This window comes from Callospermophilus lateralis, chromosome 9 (genome assembly GCF_048772815.1).
Source record: "Callospermophilus lateralis isolate mCalLat2 chromosome 9, mCalLat2.hap1, whole genome shotgun sequence".
Taxonomy (NCBI): Eukaryota; Metazoa; Chordata; class Mammalia; order Rodentia; family Sciuridae; genus Callospermophilus; species Callospermophilus lateralis.
Window position 1 is genome coordinate 43,532,631 of NC_135313.1, and position 17,360 is coordinate 43,549,990.

Below are 17,360 nucleotides of genomic sequence, written 5' to 3' on the forward strand. Positions count from 1 at the left end.
GTATGTGGATATGTAGTAACAAGCATAATACTCCTTCATGCCTGACTTTCAGAAAATTATTCTTCATATCATTAAAAAAAACTCCAAAAAAAATGGAGAAACATACATGTTTAAAATTATTTTCTTTAAATATAAAATATTCTTTATTTTTAGACCATAAAATTACTTTTAAAAATTCCTTGTTAAAGCATTTTCAAAAAAGAGCAAATGTAGCACAAATAAAATCTGTTCTGTCTTCTGTACAATGATGTACCAGTGATTACCAGAGATTAACAGATGATCATCTTCATGCATGTGATCAACAAGACCAAAAGGTCACCAGGGTTTTACTTTACCATATGCTACAAAATCCATGTTGCAAACCTACTTAGCATTTGCTTTCAATATTATACACACTTTTTAATTCACAAATTAAAAGAACAAATCATTCACTTGAATTTCTATTAAGATTTGCTCAATGGATATCTGAAACATGGCTTTTTCTTTTCTCTTTTTAAAGAAAAAATATAAAAAAGACATTTCAAAATCAGAGAGAAAACTAATTTATACTAGAATTGTTTAAAAATTTCTATATGCAGTGACAAAATAGCATTTTTATTACTAATTTCAGAGAGCTGTTCAGTTTGGGATTATCTCATATAACTGCTATAACCATTTCAGGTTTCCTACACAGAATTTGAAATTAAGTTTTATTATATATTTGTAACCATTCTTTTAGATAAAAAGTTTTATGTTTTCCTGATTCAATTCTGTTAATTCTAAGTTGCTAGTTGAGAATATTAAAAAATATTCAAAATTAAGAAAACATTTAAATTTCTTGTCCATATTTATTTAATCAATGGTAGCTTTAAAATATCAGTTTCTTCTTTCAAACAACCTTTTCCAGAATTTCTTGATTTGTTTTGTTTCTTTTTGCATACATATTTAGTTCTAAATATATATCTGAACTCTAAATGATTTCTGTTCATTTTAATAGTCCATAACAAACTATTAAATCTTCCTCACAACAAGCAACAATGTACCAAAACACTTGCTCTGTATTTTGATTCTTTAATGAAAACAATACATAAGCACTAAAAAGAAATAACCTAAAAACAATCATTCCTTCAGTAACAATGTGTTCTCCATTCATATGATAAAATGAAGTAATAGTCAGAAATTGTCGTAGGAGTTGTTAAAAGATCAGGATTTTTCCAGGATCATTTCATTTTATTGAAAATGTGTGAGTATTTTGCTTACAGCAGATTATTTGGTCTCTTTAAATCTATCAGAGATTCACCTGAATTAGACCTACTTTGGAATTCAACAGTTGTTTCAATGGTATTGTTAGAAAATCTTATCAGAATAAAACAAATAACATGAAAATAGATCCTTTTTGTTAGTATTTGAGATCCTGCTAATAAGTGTTATTTATTTTTAAGATAGAGTTGAATTTGTGAAAAACATAAAATGATAAATCATATTCTATAAGGTCTAGTTTTAAAACAAGAAATTATTATTATTATTAATTTTAGGAAAAATACAATTAAAATAGAGGGACAAGATTCAAAATTGTTAAGCATTTTGGTGAAATAGAGAAAAAATTTTTTAAATTATATAAAATAATCATTAGAAATGTTAAGAAGGCACTCTTAAAATTCTAGGTTTAAATATAGACAATTGGAGCACCTATACATCATAATGTAATAAGCTCTGGTTTTAAAAAGTCAACAAAATCATTTCACATTGAGAAAAGCCTTTTCAAATTTGTAAGGTAAAAATGGAGAAAAATAGAAATTATTAATGATGCATGACCCAGAAAATTAGTTTAGAGTAAAAGCCAATTGCAATTATGGAATCTGCATCTGTTCATTACAACGTTGTCAGTTTTCCAGAACATGAGTCTAGGCAGTTTTTACAAATGACGTAAATGGAAATGTGTTTAGAAACGGCTAAACAATGTGTGCAACATGTAAAAAATGCGATGTTACAGCTAAAAAGGAATTTGCTCTTCTTCACATTACTATTTATATAGACTCCTCTTGCTTCTATTTCTATGGACATTTTTCTTACTCCCTATAATTTTGTCATTAAGAGACTGACTCAACATTCTTTGAATGTTTGAAATTTCTACACTTTTTCTAACAAATTATGAAACATCTACTAAGGTGTATAGAATGGCTTACAAAGAATTAGAATGTTTCAAAAAATTGAACTAAATTTGCCTGATAACTATATGACATTTAGGTAAGTAATCTTAAGGCTATTTCTAATTCATGGGTTCAGCTTTTTGAGAAATCAATGAATTTCCTAAGACAGGTTATATTTAGCTGTGAAGAAGCTGTCCATATTAATAAGAAAAAAACTCATTTGGCTGTATGAAGGAGATAAAAAATGAAAAAAAAAAGATACAAAACAATAACAAAGAAATCAGCCTACAGAAAATCAAGCATCTTTTTTAATGATCAGCTAAGCATTAACCAAAAAGTATTCCATTTGAAACTGAGAAAAAATGGGCTTTATCATTAAATAAGTTTAAGAAATGCTGGGTATTCTTCCACCTCCATGAGATTCAAAGTGTAGAATTAATATCCTAAAGGTGTACAGTTAATATCTTAAAGGCCTTGCAAACAAAGCACAGGAAAGAAACCAATCTGATGTTTGTACTTGAAATTCCAACTCTTTGAAAATGTCAACACATATATTTTCCCACAGAAGACAATTTGGAAATGTTTTGATAAAGAAAATGTTCAGGCAGTAAAATGTTAAGAGAAAAATTGGCTCTCCGGATGAAAAATGACTAAGTTTAAAAATTATCTAAAACAACTGACACACAACCAATGAGCCTGGAGGTCCCACGGATCTGCTTCTTGCTTCAACAGTGTTTGGACGGAACAGAGCCTGGGACTCCCTCTTCTTCCAGCTTCCAACCGCCTTCCAATCTGATCTGCATTTGCAATCTCCTGGACCATCTGCTCGCCCAGGATCTGCTTCCAGGACCAGCCAACTCCGTCTTTCGTGGTTAGCTCCTTCTTGACCACCAACCATGACCTCCCAGATTCGTCAGAATTATTCCACGGAGGTGGAGGCTGCCGTCCACCGCCTGGTTAATTTGCATCTGCGCGCCTCCTACACCTACCTCTCTCTGGGCTACTATTTTGACCATGACAATGTGGCTCTGGAGGGCGTGGGCCACTTCTTCCGCGAGTTGGCTGAGGAAAAGCGCGAGGCCTCTGAGCCTCTCCTGAAGATGCAAAACCAGCGCGGCGGCCGCGCCCTCTTCCTTGGCTCTGGAGAAGAGCTTGAACCAAGCCATTTGGGATCTTCATGCCTTGGGTTCTACCCGCACAGACCCACATCTCTGTGACATTCTGGAGAACCACTTCCTTGATGAGGAGGTGAAGCTCATCAAGAAGATGGGGGACCACTTGACTAACCTCCACCATCTGGCGGGCCCCCAGGCTGGCCTGGGCGAGTATCTCTTCCAAAGACTCACCCTCGAGCATGACTAGAGGCCCTGGAGTACTGTGGCCTTTGATGGGGCTCCTTTGCATCTCCTGGCATCAGGCTTTGGCCTGAGCCTCTCCCTCTAACCCCTAGGCAGCTTTTTAACCACCAGGGAGCCCCTCCCAAGCCTTGGACCAAATAAAAATTAAAGCTTTTTCCAGCAAAAAAAAAAACTGACACAAAAGAAATAAGAAATTGGGACCATATAGGGCTTTTATTCATCCAATAAAATTAGTAATATTTACTGAGCACTCTTAACTATGCCAAACATAATGCTAGGCACTGGGGTATACAACTTCAATTTTCTAGAAAGTTGCTTCTAACATCTCACCATTGTATTCCCTCTTCAAAGAGACAGAAGTCTAAAAGATACTTCTGTATATGAATAAGCTGCAAATTTCAACCCTAACTTGGTGTTAACCATGTTTCACAAGCATTAATAAAGGGACATAATAAGAAACAGGCTATAAAAACAAAACAAAACAAAATGAAACAAAAATTAATCTAACCTAAACCAAACCGAAAGCTGATTACATGATAAGTCCTCAAAATTGAAAAGAAATAGTGAATATCTGTCCAAGTTCAACGATGACAAAGTGAAGTTAGTGAATATATCTCCACAGCTGGGGGTGTAGTAGCTCAGTGGTAATGTGCGTCTCTAACATGATCAAGACCCCAAGTTTCATCCCCAGCATTGCAAACCATCCCCAACCCAAACAAAATCTTGTTCTCAATAATGGGTATAAGATATAGGATAACCCAGAGATGAGATATACACAATCACATGATAATCTTTACTTTATGAAAATATGAGAAAAATAAATTAAGATATTTAATAATTTCAAGGCAGAAAATAGTTTCTCCAACTTTACAGTGGAGCAACCTGACAGATCAAAAAGTTACTGGAAAAACTGAAATCACAAATTTTCAAATATGATACACTGAAAGAGATGTAATAGTGCTTCTCTAGTATTTTCCCCAAAATCCATTATTTGAAGGTAATCCTGAAGAAACACTAGACAAACTTCAAATGAGGGACACTTTATAAACTAACTGACCTGTAATGCTTTAAAAATGTCAAGGTCTTGAAAGACAAATTAATTCTGGAAAACAATTCCAGGTTAAAGGACACTAAAGATACAACTAACTATAACATGATCATGCAATGATCCTGAACCAGAAAATTTGCTGCTTCTTTGCTATGAAGAAGCTTAGTGGGACAACTGGCAAGATTTTTTTAAAAAAAATTTTTAGTTGTAGATGGACACATACTTTTATTTTATTTATTTTTATTTTATGTGGTGCTAAGGATCAAACCCAGTGCCTCACATGTGCTAGGTGAGTGCTCTACACCTGAGCCATAACCCCAGCCACTGGCAAGATTTCAATGTCTAGAGTAAGTTTCTACAATGATGGAAGTGTTCAGTATCTATGCTCTCCAACAGAAGAGCCACTGGTCGGCTAAGTGCTTAAATTGTCATTATTATGTTTACCTTATTTAATTTTAATTAATTTGAATTTAAATAGCCACATGCGACTATGCTAACAGACAGAATAGGTATACAGACTAGAAAATAGTACCATATCAATGTTCATTTCTTGATTTTGATAATTGTGTTTAGACTGAGTGAGAGAATGTCCTTATTTTTAGGATATGCATATTAGATTGTTAGAAGTTAAGGGTCATCATATATGTAACTTAAAATTTTTTAAATGTTTCAAATAAAGCAAATGTGGTAAGACTAACATTTATAGGATCTTGTTGAAATATATACAGAGTTTTTTGTATTACCTTTGTAACTTTTTGTAAGTCTACTGTTATTTCAAAGTAAAAGTTTAAAAAAGAAAAGAACAGCTTCATAAAATCAATTGCTTTTCTCACTAAAATTGATAAATATAAAAATATTAATAAAGTTCTATTCATTGCTATATTTTTCACTTGTTTACTGAAATGTTGATACTCAAAAACAAATTCAATTTTTATAAAAAAGCAACTCCTTTATAACTCTATAAACAAAATGATCACTCTCTGACCAAAAGTATGTTATATGTAAAGTTATTTTTACCTTATGTAGTAAGCAGAGAAGGAGAAAGAACAGAGCTCAAATTTCTGCCTGAGTACTAAATACTTAAAAAATAGCAATGATATTTAAAAGTTCAGGAGAGCATAAAAAAATATTTTGGCATTTTACTCTCTTTCTGAGGAGATGGGATATATACTATCATCCCTACAGAATAAAGTGGAAAGCCCTAAACAGAATGAGATTTAGTGAGTTCACTCTAGGAAAACAATTCAGAAAAAATATTTGCCTATATGTGATCAAATAAATGTTAATGATAAAAAATAGAAGTTTAATATAAAACTTGGAAAATAAGATAAAGTACCTAGAATAATGTCAGATCAGATTTCTCTTAATCTACATACTACTTAATCCAGTATAATCACATACTACTTGATCCAATAAAAATCAGGTTACCACCATCACTTATGAAACTATTCTGAGTTATGAATATGCTTTTCACTAAATCTAATGAATACATGTTAGTCCTTAACTGCTTGATAATATATGATAATAGAGACAGCACCTTTCTTTCTGAATTGTTCTCTTTCCCTGGCTTTAATATGCGTACTTTCCTCTCTCCACACTGTTTCCAGTATACTTTGCATGCTCTTCTTCCTTTACTCATTTTAACTATTGAAATTTCATCTGTTCTCATTATACACACTATCCTTGGGTGACCTCATCCCACATTCCTGGCCTCAAAAACCACTGTATTGTACATACAAAATGAATCAAAAGACTATCCCATTCTAAAACATTCCTGAGGTCCATACCCACAAATGGAGTTATGGACATGCCCAGCTGTATGCCTTTCAGGAACTTCTACCTCAAGTGAAAAACTAAACATTATCTCTGATCCCTATGGCTACTGCCTCCCTCAAAACTGATCTTCCTCTATTCACTCTTTTAATAAATGGCATCATCATTTGCTCAAGGCAAAAACCTAGAAGTTTTCATTAATTTTTCTTTCTCCATTTTAGAATAGATTCTTGTTATCTCTCATAGTTATGTTCTATAAAGTTACTATGAATACTGAATTGACAAATACTAGAACCACTATTCCTACAGTAAATACAGGGATAAGTTCCTATGAGCCTCTGGTCATACCATTTCCATCAACTGATCAATATACAACACATTTTTTATGTGTGTTTCTTTTAAACATGTCTTATTTCATATAATTGTTGATATCTGAGCACTGAACTCACTGTTAATGGTACTATAACTCATACCTGAAGGAAGCTTATTTTATAGATGCATTTCTTCTGCCAAGTTCACTATTTCTTGACCTGAATAGTTTACATTAAACCTTCACTTTCTACATTAATGCTACTTCTTTCAGAAGCCTCTGCTGTGTGATCACCTAGCACTCTGTATTTCTCCTATCTCTCTTAATACTTATCAAATTATTTATTGATTTCATCTTGTTCTCCATTGCAATGAATTTAGTTCCATAAGGGCAGAGATAATAATGTCCTTCCCCAGTGCTTTGCACATCCAAATGTTCATAGTACCTGTATAATGTTACATGAACAAATCAACAGTTTCCAAAATGTGTACACTTCTCCCTGACTGCCATCACTGCATAAGCTCTGACTGTAATGATCTTGCCCTCTTTACTCCTCCACAAGTTCTGGATCCTATCTGCTCTCTGTCTCTTCTGCATTATCCAGGGCTGCCTCTCATTAGCCCATATACATGTCCTTTTATTTCCCTTCTTTAAAACCAGAAGGAAGGATGGAACTCACCCACAATTCCCTTTCTTCAGCTATTGCCCATTTTTTTTAAGCTTGTTGTTTTAATCATCAAACACTTAAGATCAAATAGTCTATCCTTTTCAACTAAATTTTTTTCAAATAGTCTATCCTTTTCAACTAAATTTTTTTCAAGTTCAAGGACAAAAACATTTAACATTTGACAATGATTACCATTTTATCATTTGGTATTTGATTTTATCTATTTGAGAGTCAACATTTATTGAACGTGTTTTCAAATTTTAATTAGTGATATGTAGCCCCCTTTTTAACTTTATGTTTTTATTTTTTATTATTTATTTATTCTAATTTGTTATACACAATGGCAGAATGTAATTCATTTCATATTACACATATAGAGCACAATTTTTCAAGTCACTGTACACAAAGTATTTTCACACCATTTGTGTCTTCATACATGTACTTAGGGTAATGATGTCTAACTCATTCCACCATCATTCCTACCTCTTGCCCCCTCCTTTCCCCTCCTCCCTTTTGCCTTATCTAAAGTTCCATTTTTTCCATCTTTTTAAATCTTCTAAGAGATACCTTTACTTCATGTGTTTAATTGCTAACTTCCTATTCTCTCTACAAACCACCTCTAATTGGGTATTTTCATCACTTCAATGAAACGATTTTTGACAAATTCACCAATAAGTTCGTGTTGTCAGATCCAATGGTCAATCTTATGTGTCTTCATCTTATCTGACCTCTCAGCAGTGTTATATACCATTGAACACTCTATTATTTCGGAAATAATCTCTTCTCATGTCTTCTATGATACTACATTCTTTTTGGTTTTCTTTCCTTGATGATATTTCTTGTCAGTCTTTTTTTTTTTTTTTTAGAGAGAGAGAGAGAATTTTTTTTTTATATTTATTTTTTAGTTTTCAGCGGACACAACATCTTTGTTTGTATGTGGTGCTGAGGATCGAACTGGGGCCGCACGCATGCCAGGCAAGCGCGCTACCGCTTGAGCCACATCCCCAGCCCCTCTTGTCAGTCTTCTTTGCTGGTCTTCCTCTAATCACCTGGGAATGATGGAGTTCCAAGACTAACAATACTAACAAAAAGTGTGATGTGGTTAGTAAACACATTTCACACAAATCAGTAAATATAAAACTTTCAGTCAAATGTGGCAAATAAATCATGTGCCTTTTCTCTTCTCTTTGAAGAAATACCATGAAAATTATAAGGAACCATAAATATATAGATCCAGAAGAACAAGAAGAAAAAAGACATTAGCTGGAAAGAGATTTCAAATTTCTAGATGATACAAAGTTGATGCAGGTATAGTAATTGATTCAGCAGAATAGTGGAGGCCAGAATTTAACTTACTGTGGTGGGAAGACTTTGATTAGGAGGACATGATATGCCCCTGGAAACCCTGGAAAGCTCCAACATCAGAGGCATCATTTACCAGAAGGTAGACGTAACCTGTTAAGGTGTTTGGGATTCACCATTTGCTAACAAGACTATTCTTTTCTTTGCCTATAGAATGGTTTGGCACTTTTATTAAACAAAATAATAATAATCAATTGACCTTAGATGTATGGATTTAATTATGGTATCTCAATTCTACTAAATTTGAATCCCAAATTTGAACCGCCCCTAGAACAATTCAATCAGATCATTATTCTTCCATTTCTATCTTTCTCCTGTAAGAGAAATTTATTATCTGGAAAGGATAACCATAAAGGTTTCAGACACTGGAATACAAGACACAGCAGAACTTGGAACTGAACTATTGGATTAAAAAGAAGAGAATTATGCAAAAATCTACAAATTGTGGCACGACTGTTTGTTATCAACAAAGATCTATGCTTTTCTCTCTCTCTCTAGTAATAGAATATTTACGTTTTAGCCAGGCATATCAATACAGATAAAAACTGTACTTCTCAGCCTTGATTACTACTAAGCATGAGCAGAAATGGTATACAATTTCCATTTTACCTTAAAAGAAAAAGACTAAATGCACCTTACTTCTTTTTCCTCCTCTGCCTACTGGTGAGAATGCTAATGTTCACTGCCCATCTTAAGATCTTATTTGAAGGAATATTAAGGTGCTTTTTTTTGAATTGGGTTGCATTAAATTTTATGTTTTGTTTATATTTTCTGGATATTAGACTCATCAAAAATGATTTGCAAATATTCTCTCTTATTACATAGGCTGTCTTTTCACTTTCATGAAAGTGCCCTTATTAAACATGAATTTTTAGTTTTGATTATGTATTTTTTTTTGTTGTTGTTGCTTGTACTTTTGGTATAATTTTTAAGAATATATGGCCAAATTAAAATCATGAATTATCCCTGTGTTTTCTTCTAAGAATTTTATAGAATTAGCTCTCAACATTTAAACCCTTGCTCATCATTTTTTGATGTTGCTAAATCATTTTTCATTCATTTTTGTTATATAGTAGATGTAGGGGTCCAACTTCATTCTTTGCATGCGAATATTCAGCAGTTCCAGCACCATTTGCTAACAAGACTATTCTTTTCTTTGCCTATAGAATGGTTTGGCACTTTAATTAAGCAAAAAAATAATTATCAATTGACCTTAGATGTATGGATTTAATTATGGCATCTCAATTCTACTAAATTGAACTAGAATCCTATTATTCTATCAGTACCATAGTGGTTTCTTTTCTTTCTTTTTTTGGTAGTGGGGATTGAACTCAGGGGCACTCAACCACTGAGCTATATCCCCAGCCCTATTTTGTATTTTACTTAGAGACAGGGTCTCACTGAGTAGCTAAGCACCTTATTATCCTCCTGTCTCATCCTCCCAAGCCACTGGGATCACAGGCATGCGCCACCTTGCCCGGCCCATAGTGTTTTAATTTACTGTCACTTTGAAGTAAGATTTGATATTGAGATGGTTGAGTCCTTTGGCTTGGTTCCTTTTCAAGACTGATTATTTAAGGATCCCCTAAATTCAGTATGAATTCTAGGGTCAGCTTTTCTGTCACTGCAAAAAGGTCACTGGAATGGTTATAGGTATCACATTAAGTCTGTAGATTGTTTAGGGTAATTTTGCCATTGGAAGAAAAACATTTTCTAATCTATAAACACAGAATGCTATTGCATTTATTTAGGTCTTCTTTAGTTTCTTTCAGCAATGTTTTATAATTTTGAATGTATCAGTTTTGCATCTCCTTGGTTAAATTTATTCCTAAGCATTGTATTATTCTGAATCAGATTAGAAATAGATAATTATTGTAACTGCTTTTCTAATTTCATTTTGATTCTTCATTGTTAGTATATGGAGATATGACTCACTATTGTACTGATCTTGTATCATGTCTACAACTTTGATAAATTTATTAGCTACAACAGGCTTTTGCATTTTCTTATGGGATTTCCTATTTAAGGATATAGGGATCATGTCATCTGTGAACTGAGATAATTTTCCTTCTTCCTTTGTATTTGAAGGCCATTTGTGTCTTTTTTTTTTCCTTTCTTTATTCCCTAACTGCTCTACTTAGAATTTCCAGCACAATATTGAACAGATATAACAAAAGCAAGGATCCTGGTTTGTTCCCAATTTTAGGGTAAAGTTTTTAATCTTTCTCCTTTGAATATAATAAAGATCTGGGTTTTTCATCAATGCTCTGTATCATGTTGAGAAAGTTCCCTTCTATTACTGGTTTATTGAGTGCTTTTTACATGAAAATGTGTTGAATTATCAAAATATTTTCCTATTAATCTGAGGTGATCATGTAGCTATTTAATTATGATGTATAGTCTTCTTAATATGCTGTTGATTTGGAGTGCTTGTACATTAATGAGGAATTCTGCATCATTATTTAAAAGGAATATCCCCTGTAGTTGTTTTTTTTTAAATATCTTTTGCTACCTTTGGAATCAGGGTGATACTAGCCTCATAGAGTTAGTAGGAGTTTCATCCTCATATGTTTTAGAATGTTTGGAAAGCACTGGAATTCTTTCTTCTTTAAATGTCTGCTCAAACATTCATGAGTGAAAGCTCTGGCTCTGTGTATTAGCTTTCTGTCATTCTAATGAAATATCTGAGATAATAACTTACCAAGAGAAGAGGTTTATTTTGGCTCAGGTTGTGGAGGTTCCAGTCCAAAATCAAGCAGACCCATTGCTTTGTGTCGCCTTGGGAGTCTGGATGGCAAAGCTGGGAAGTGTGTGGTAGAGAAAACTGCTCACCTCATGAGCCAAGAACCAAACAGAAAAAGGAAGAGGTTGGGGTCTCACAATCAGCTTTGAGGGAATACCTCCAACGATCTAAGGACCTCCCACAAGGCCCCCTACCTCCTGAAGTTTCCACTTAATTCCAATAGTCCTACCCTGGTGACCTAGCCTCTAACTCATGGACCTCTGGGGGACATTCAATTTAAAAACTATAGCAGTTCTGTGCTCTTGCTTTGATGTAAAATTTTTAATCACTAATTCTATTTATTTACTTGATAATGGTGTTTTCAAATTTGCTATTTCTCCATATGCCTTATTTAGTAATTTGGGTTTCTAGGAATTTGTCTACTTCCTTTACATTATCCAGATTGTTAGATATAATCACTTTTAGTATTCTCCTATAATTTTTTTTAACCTAAGGTTGGTAGTAACTTCTCTTCATTTCTGATTTTAGTAATTTGGATTTTTTTTCTCTTGCAAGTCTGACTAAATGCTTGCCAATTTCATTGTTTTCAAATGAATAACTTTTATTTTTACTGATTATACTGTTTTTCTATTCTCCACTTAATTACTTTCTGATTTAATTTTTATTATTTCCTTCCTTCTGCTAACACTGGGTTTAGCTTGCTCTTCTTTCCTAATTTCTAAAGGCATAAAATTATGCTATTGATTGGCATTTTCTCCTTTTTAAAACATAGACATTTATACTTTCCCGCAGCTTCCTATACTTGAGCCAAAGTAGCACCCATACTGTTCTTTCAGATGGCCTCAGGATAGTTAAGGGGAGAATGAGAAAAGCAGAGAAGCCTGAAATTGCCGATCAGAGGTTTTATGAATTTTTGGCTCTGGCTGCTTGTGCATGAGATTGATTAGAATTAGCTAAACTGGAAGCCTAAAATTTGAGAGATAGTTTTAAAGCAATCACATATCTAATATATAAAGGTGTCCAAGCCCTAAAGTAAATTACGAGCACTCAAAAATACACCAGCAGAAAGAAGGCTCTCAAAGTGGCACATCCCACAAGATAAGCACTTCAATGTACACTTCACATATGGTTATGGACAAGAATCTTGCAGAGAGAAAAGTCATAGAAGACAATGGAAAAGAACACATTCTTCCTAATACTACTCAATTGTGTGTGTGAGTGTGCGCATGCACATATGCCACTGTGTATGTGATATATATATATATATATATCACATACACATACATATATATATATGTATAAGTGATATATATGATATATATGTAATATATATGTAACAAAATATATATGTTAAATTATATATATCACATTTACACATTAATCTGTTGATGGGAACCTAGGCTGATTCCCTCACTTGGCTAAGGAAATTGTGTCATGATAAAAATGGGTATGCAGGAATCTCTGTAGTGTGCTGACTTAAAGTTTTTGGTTATATACTGAGGGGTGGTACCTTCATCATATTGTAGTTCTATTTTTAGTGCTATTTTTAGTTGTTTTTTCATTTAAAGAACAATTTGATTTAATAGTGTCTTATTGCTAAAACTAATGAAGTATAAAATTTTATAGAATTACTATCATAAATATTATGCTAAAATATGATGGTTTATTTTCATAAAATAATTACTTGTCATAAATAATATGCTCTCCAAACTAATAAAGAAATTATATTCTTATTATTAATACTTACATAATAGCACTAACTCACTGGTTCTAATAGCATAATTTAAAATTTTTAATTAATGAGAGATATGTGTTGTGGAGTTTTAAATTAATTTTGAGAACTTTATTTTTTTTTCAATTAAAGTCAGATGGTAAGCTATTTGGCAATCTTAATGTATTTCTTAGCTAATTAAAAATTGTTTATTTACTTAATAGTAAAATATTCTAAAATTTGATGACTATTATATCCTAAATTACAAATACCCCAATTTTACATATGTATATTCTTTTTTCTTTTCTTTTTATTGGTTCTTTTTGGTTACACATAACATTAGAATTCATCTTAGCATAACTATAAAGCACAGAATATAATTTGCTCTAATTCAGTCCTAGGTACTTTCCCTTTCTCTCCCCTCCTCCCTCTCTCTGTTCCCTACCCTCTACTCTGTTAATCTTTTTGCTAAATATTTATGTTTTTTTAAAAGTTAATATCTTGTGGATATACCACATTAATGGTACATTAATACATGTACATAGGAAAGTTAGTTCAGGTTCATTTCATTGCTCTTCTCTTAACCCATCCCTCCTCCATTACCTGAAATGCCCTTCATCTACTCCTAACAATCTTTCCTCTATTTCCATAGCTGTTCTTAGATTTTTAAAGAAATGTCCATACTGATTTGCATAGTGGCTTTACTATTTTAGATTCCTACTAATAGTGTACAGGGGTTACTTTTCCCCCATATCCTCATCAGTAAGGAATCAGGGGCAAGGGGAGGGGAGGCAAAGGGTGGGTAATGGAGGTGCAAATAATAAAAATATGTTATATGCACATATGAATATGACACAATACAACACACTAAAACCCACTCTTCTGTATAATATGTATAATTAATATTTAATAAGAAGCTTAATAAATCCTAAATAGAATAAACTCAAGAAATCCATACTAATACAAATCATATTAAATTCCTGAAAACAAAGACAAGGAAAAAACCACAAAAGTAGCTAGAAATAAACAGTGGGCTTTAGAATTACAAACCATGAAGTACACAAGGACGAGGTACAATATTTTGTTTTAATAGCTGAAAGAAGAGAACTATCCACCCAAAATACTATGTTCAGTGAAAATACCCATCAGGAATGACAGGTAAATCAAGATATTTGTAGATGAAGAAAAATCCAGAATTTTTTTTATTAGAATGCCCACTGTTTAAGAATAGTTACAGAAAGTTCTCTAACCAGAAGGAATATTAAAAGAAGTAATACTGGAATATTAAGGAGAAATAAGTTGGGAAGAAAAATATGGATAAATACATATATTTTAACTCTTTTCTTGAATTTTCTAAATTATGTTTGACACTTGAAGCAAAAATTATAATAGTGTTTACTGGGATTATAAATATAAAGAGAGCAATAATTTAAGACCATTATACTATATATGGTAGAGGGTAGAAGAAAATAAAGGGAGGTTAGATTTCTAAATTTCAAACTGGTAAAATGACAACACTGGCAGACAATGATTATATATGTGTACATATATATACGTAATATGGCAACCTCTAAAAGAGCTACACAAAAATTTCTTCAAAAATACTAAAGACAGCCAGGCCCGGTGGCATATGCTTTTAATGCCAGTGGCTCTGGAGGCTGAGGCAGGAAGATCACAAGTTCAAAGCCAGCCTCAGCAACTTAGTGAGGCCCTTAAACAACTTAGTGAGACCCTGTCTCAAAATAAAATATAAAAAAAGGCTGGGGACATGGCTCAATGGTTAAGCACCTATGAGTTCAATCCCTGGTACCAAAAACAAAACGAAACAAACAAAACAAAAAGATAAATCAAAATGAAATTCTAAGTAATGTTCAAGTGACAAGGAGGAAAATAGAAAAAAAATTCTAAAGAAAAGATACAGAAAAAAAACCAAAATGGTCTTGCTACATTAATTAAAAGGGATTTTAAAAAAATTCAAAAGAATAGAAGGCCCAGAAATAAATCCAAGTATCTAGAGATCACTGATTTTTGACAAAGTGCCAAAAACACACTGAGGAAGTCAGTCTCCAATAAATGGTGTTAAGAAAACTTCATATGCAGAAGAATGACAGTGGACCCTTATATTTCATCACATAAAAATCAATTCAAAATGGATTAAAGGTTTACATTTTATCCTCTAAATCATGAAACTACTAGAAGAATTTTTGTATAGCTCCTTAAAAGCACAGGAAATAAGAGTAAAAAAAAGTAGACAAATGGGTTTACATCAAACTAAAAAGCTTTAACACAAGAAAAGGAAATACCAAAAGTATGAAAAGACCAACTACAGAATGGGAGGAAATATTTTCAAACTATATAACTCCAAAACAAAACCAATGACAACAACAAAACCCCTGATTTAAAAATGGGCAGAACAATATGAATAGACATTTCTCAAAAGAAGACATAAAAACAGCCAACAAGTATATAAAAAATGTCCAATATCACTAATCATTAGGTAAATATAAATCAAAACCATAAGATTATCGGCTCATTTCAGTTATAATATCTATTATCAAAAAGATAAAAGACAACAATCGCTGGTAAGGATGTGGAAAAAAGAAATTTTTATATACTGTTGATGGGAATGTAAATGAGTACAGCCATTATGTAAAATATATAAAGACTCCTTAAAAAATTAAAGATAAAATTACAATCCCACTACTGGGTAGGTATATATTTGAAGGAAAATCAATATTTAGAAGAAACATCTGCACTCTAATGTTCATTGCAGCCCTACTAAAATGTGTAAGTTCCCAATCAACCTAAGTGTCCACCAACAGATAAATGAACAAAGAAAATGTGGAGTGTGTATACAATGGAATACCATTCATTCATAAAAAGGATGAAATTCTGTCACTGGACAAACATGAATGACCTAGAAGACACTGTTAAGTGAAAAAAGCCAGGCACAGAAAGACAAACACTGCATGATGTTATTCAACTGGGGCATTTAAACAAAACTGATCTCACAGAAGTCATGAGAACGGGGATGACCAGGGAATGGCAAAGGCAGGGAGGGGTGGTCGAAGAGAGGTTGGTCAATAGGTACAAAGTTCCAAATAGAAAGAAAGAATGTGTTCTGGTATTCTGTTGCATAACAGGGTGACTAACCAGAAGGAATATGGTTAACAATTAGGTATTACATATCTTGAAACAGAAGAGAAGATTTTGAGTGTTCCTACCACAATGAAATTATAAACATTTGAAGATAGGCATATGCTAGTTACTCTGATTTGCTCATTACACATTGTTTACTTGTAAGAAAACATCAAATTGCACCCCTATAAATATGTACAATTATTATGCCACTTAAAATAAAAAGCCATGCTCCTACTGTATGCTGTCTACAAGAACCTCAAATTTAAATATAATGATATAGGCCAGTGGAAAATAAAAGATAGGAAAAGAGATATCATGAAAACATAATATGAAGATGGAAGATGTGGCTATATTAATATCAAATAAACTCAGAGTAAAGAAATTATCAGATACAGAATGACATTATATAAGGTTAATCTATCAAGACAGCATAGCATTCTGAAATGTCTATGTAACAACAGAGCTCCAACGTATTTGAGGCAAAAAAAAAATTGTAGAACGTAAAGGTGAAAAAGACAAATCATAATTATAGTTGAAGACTTTAAGATCCTTCCAGACAGAAAATCATGAAGGATATATAGAATTTGAACAGCATAATCAAAATCAACCAATAGGATTTAATCATCATATAGTCATGCATTTCTTAAGGATGACAATACATTTTCAGAAATACTTCATTAGGCAATTTTGTCACCGTATGCACACCAAAGAGTATACTTAAACTAAGATGCTACTATGCCATTAAGTGATATAATCTTATAGGACTATCATCACGTGGTTGGTTGATGACTGAAGCATCATTACATGGTACATGACTACACAGAACACCCTAGTAATGTGCTCAAAGAAAATATGCCAAGATAGACCATAACCTGGCTTGTAAAACAAACATCAAAAAATTTCAAAGAATTAAAATATTATAATGTTCTCTGATTAGAATATAACTGAACTAGAAAACAACAACAGAAAACTTTCAAGCACCTAGAAACTATACAAGATACTTCCAAATAATCTATGGGTCAATATGAAGTTTCTTTTTTAATGTTTATGTTTTAGTTTTAGTTGGACACAATATCTTTATTTTATTTTCATGTGATGCTGAGGATCAAACCCAGTGC

The 17,360-nt window shown here is 32.7% G+C and overlaps 1 pseudogene; it reads left to right on the top strand.

Moving 5' to 3' along the window:
* Nucleotides 1-3,025: 3,025 nt before the first annotated feature.
* LOC143407249 (ferritin light chain-like) lies at nucleotides 3,026-3,653 on the top strand (annotated as a pseudogene).
* Nucleotides 3,654-17,360: the final 13,707 nt, after the last annotated feature.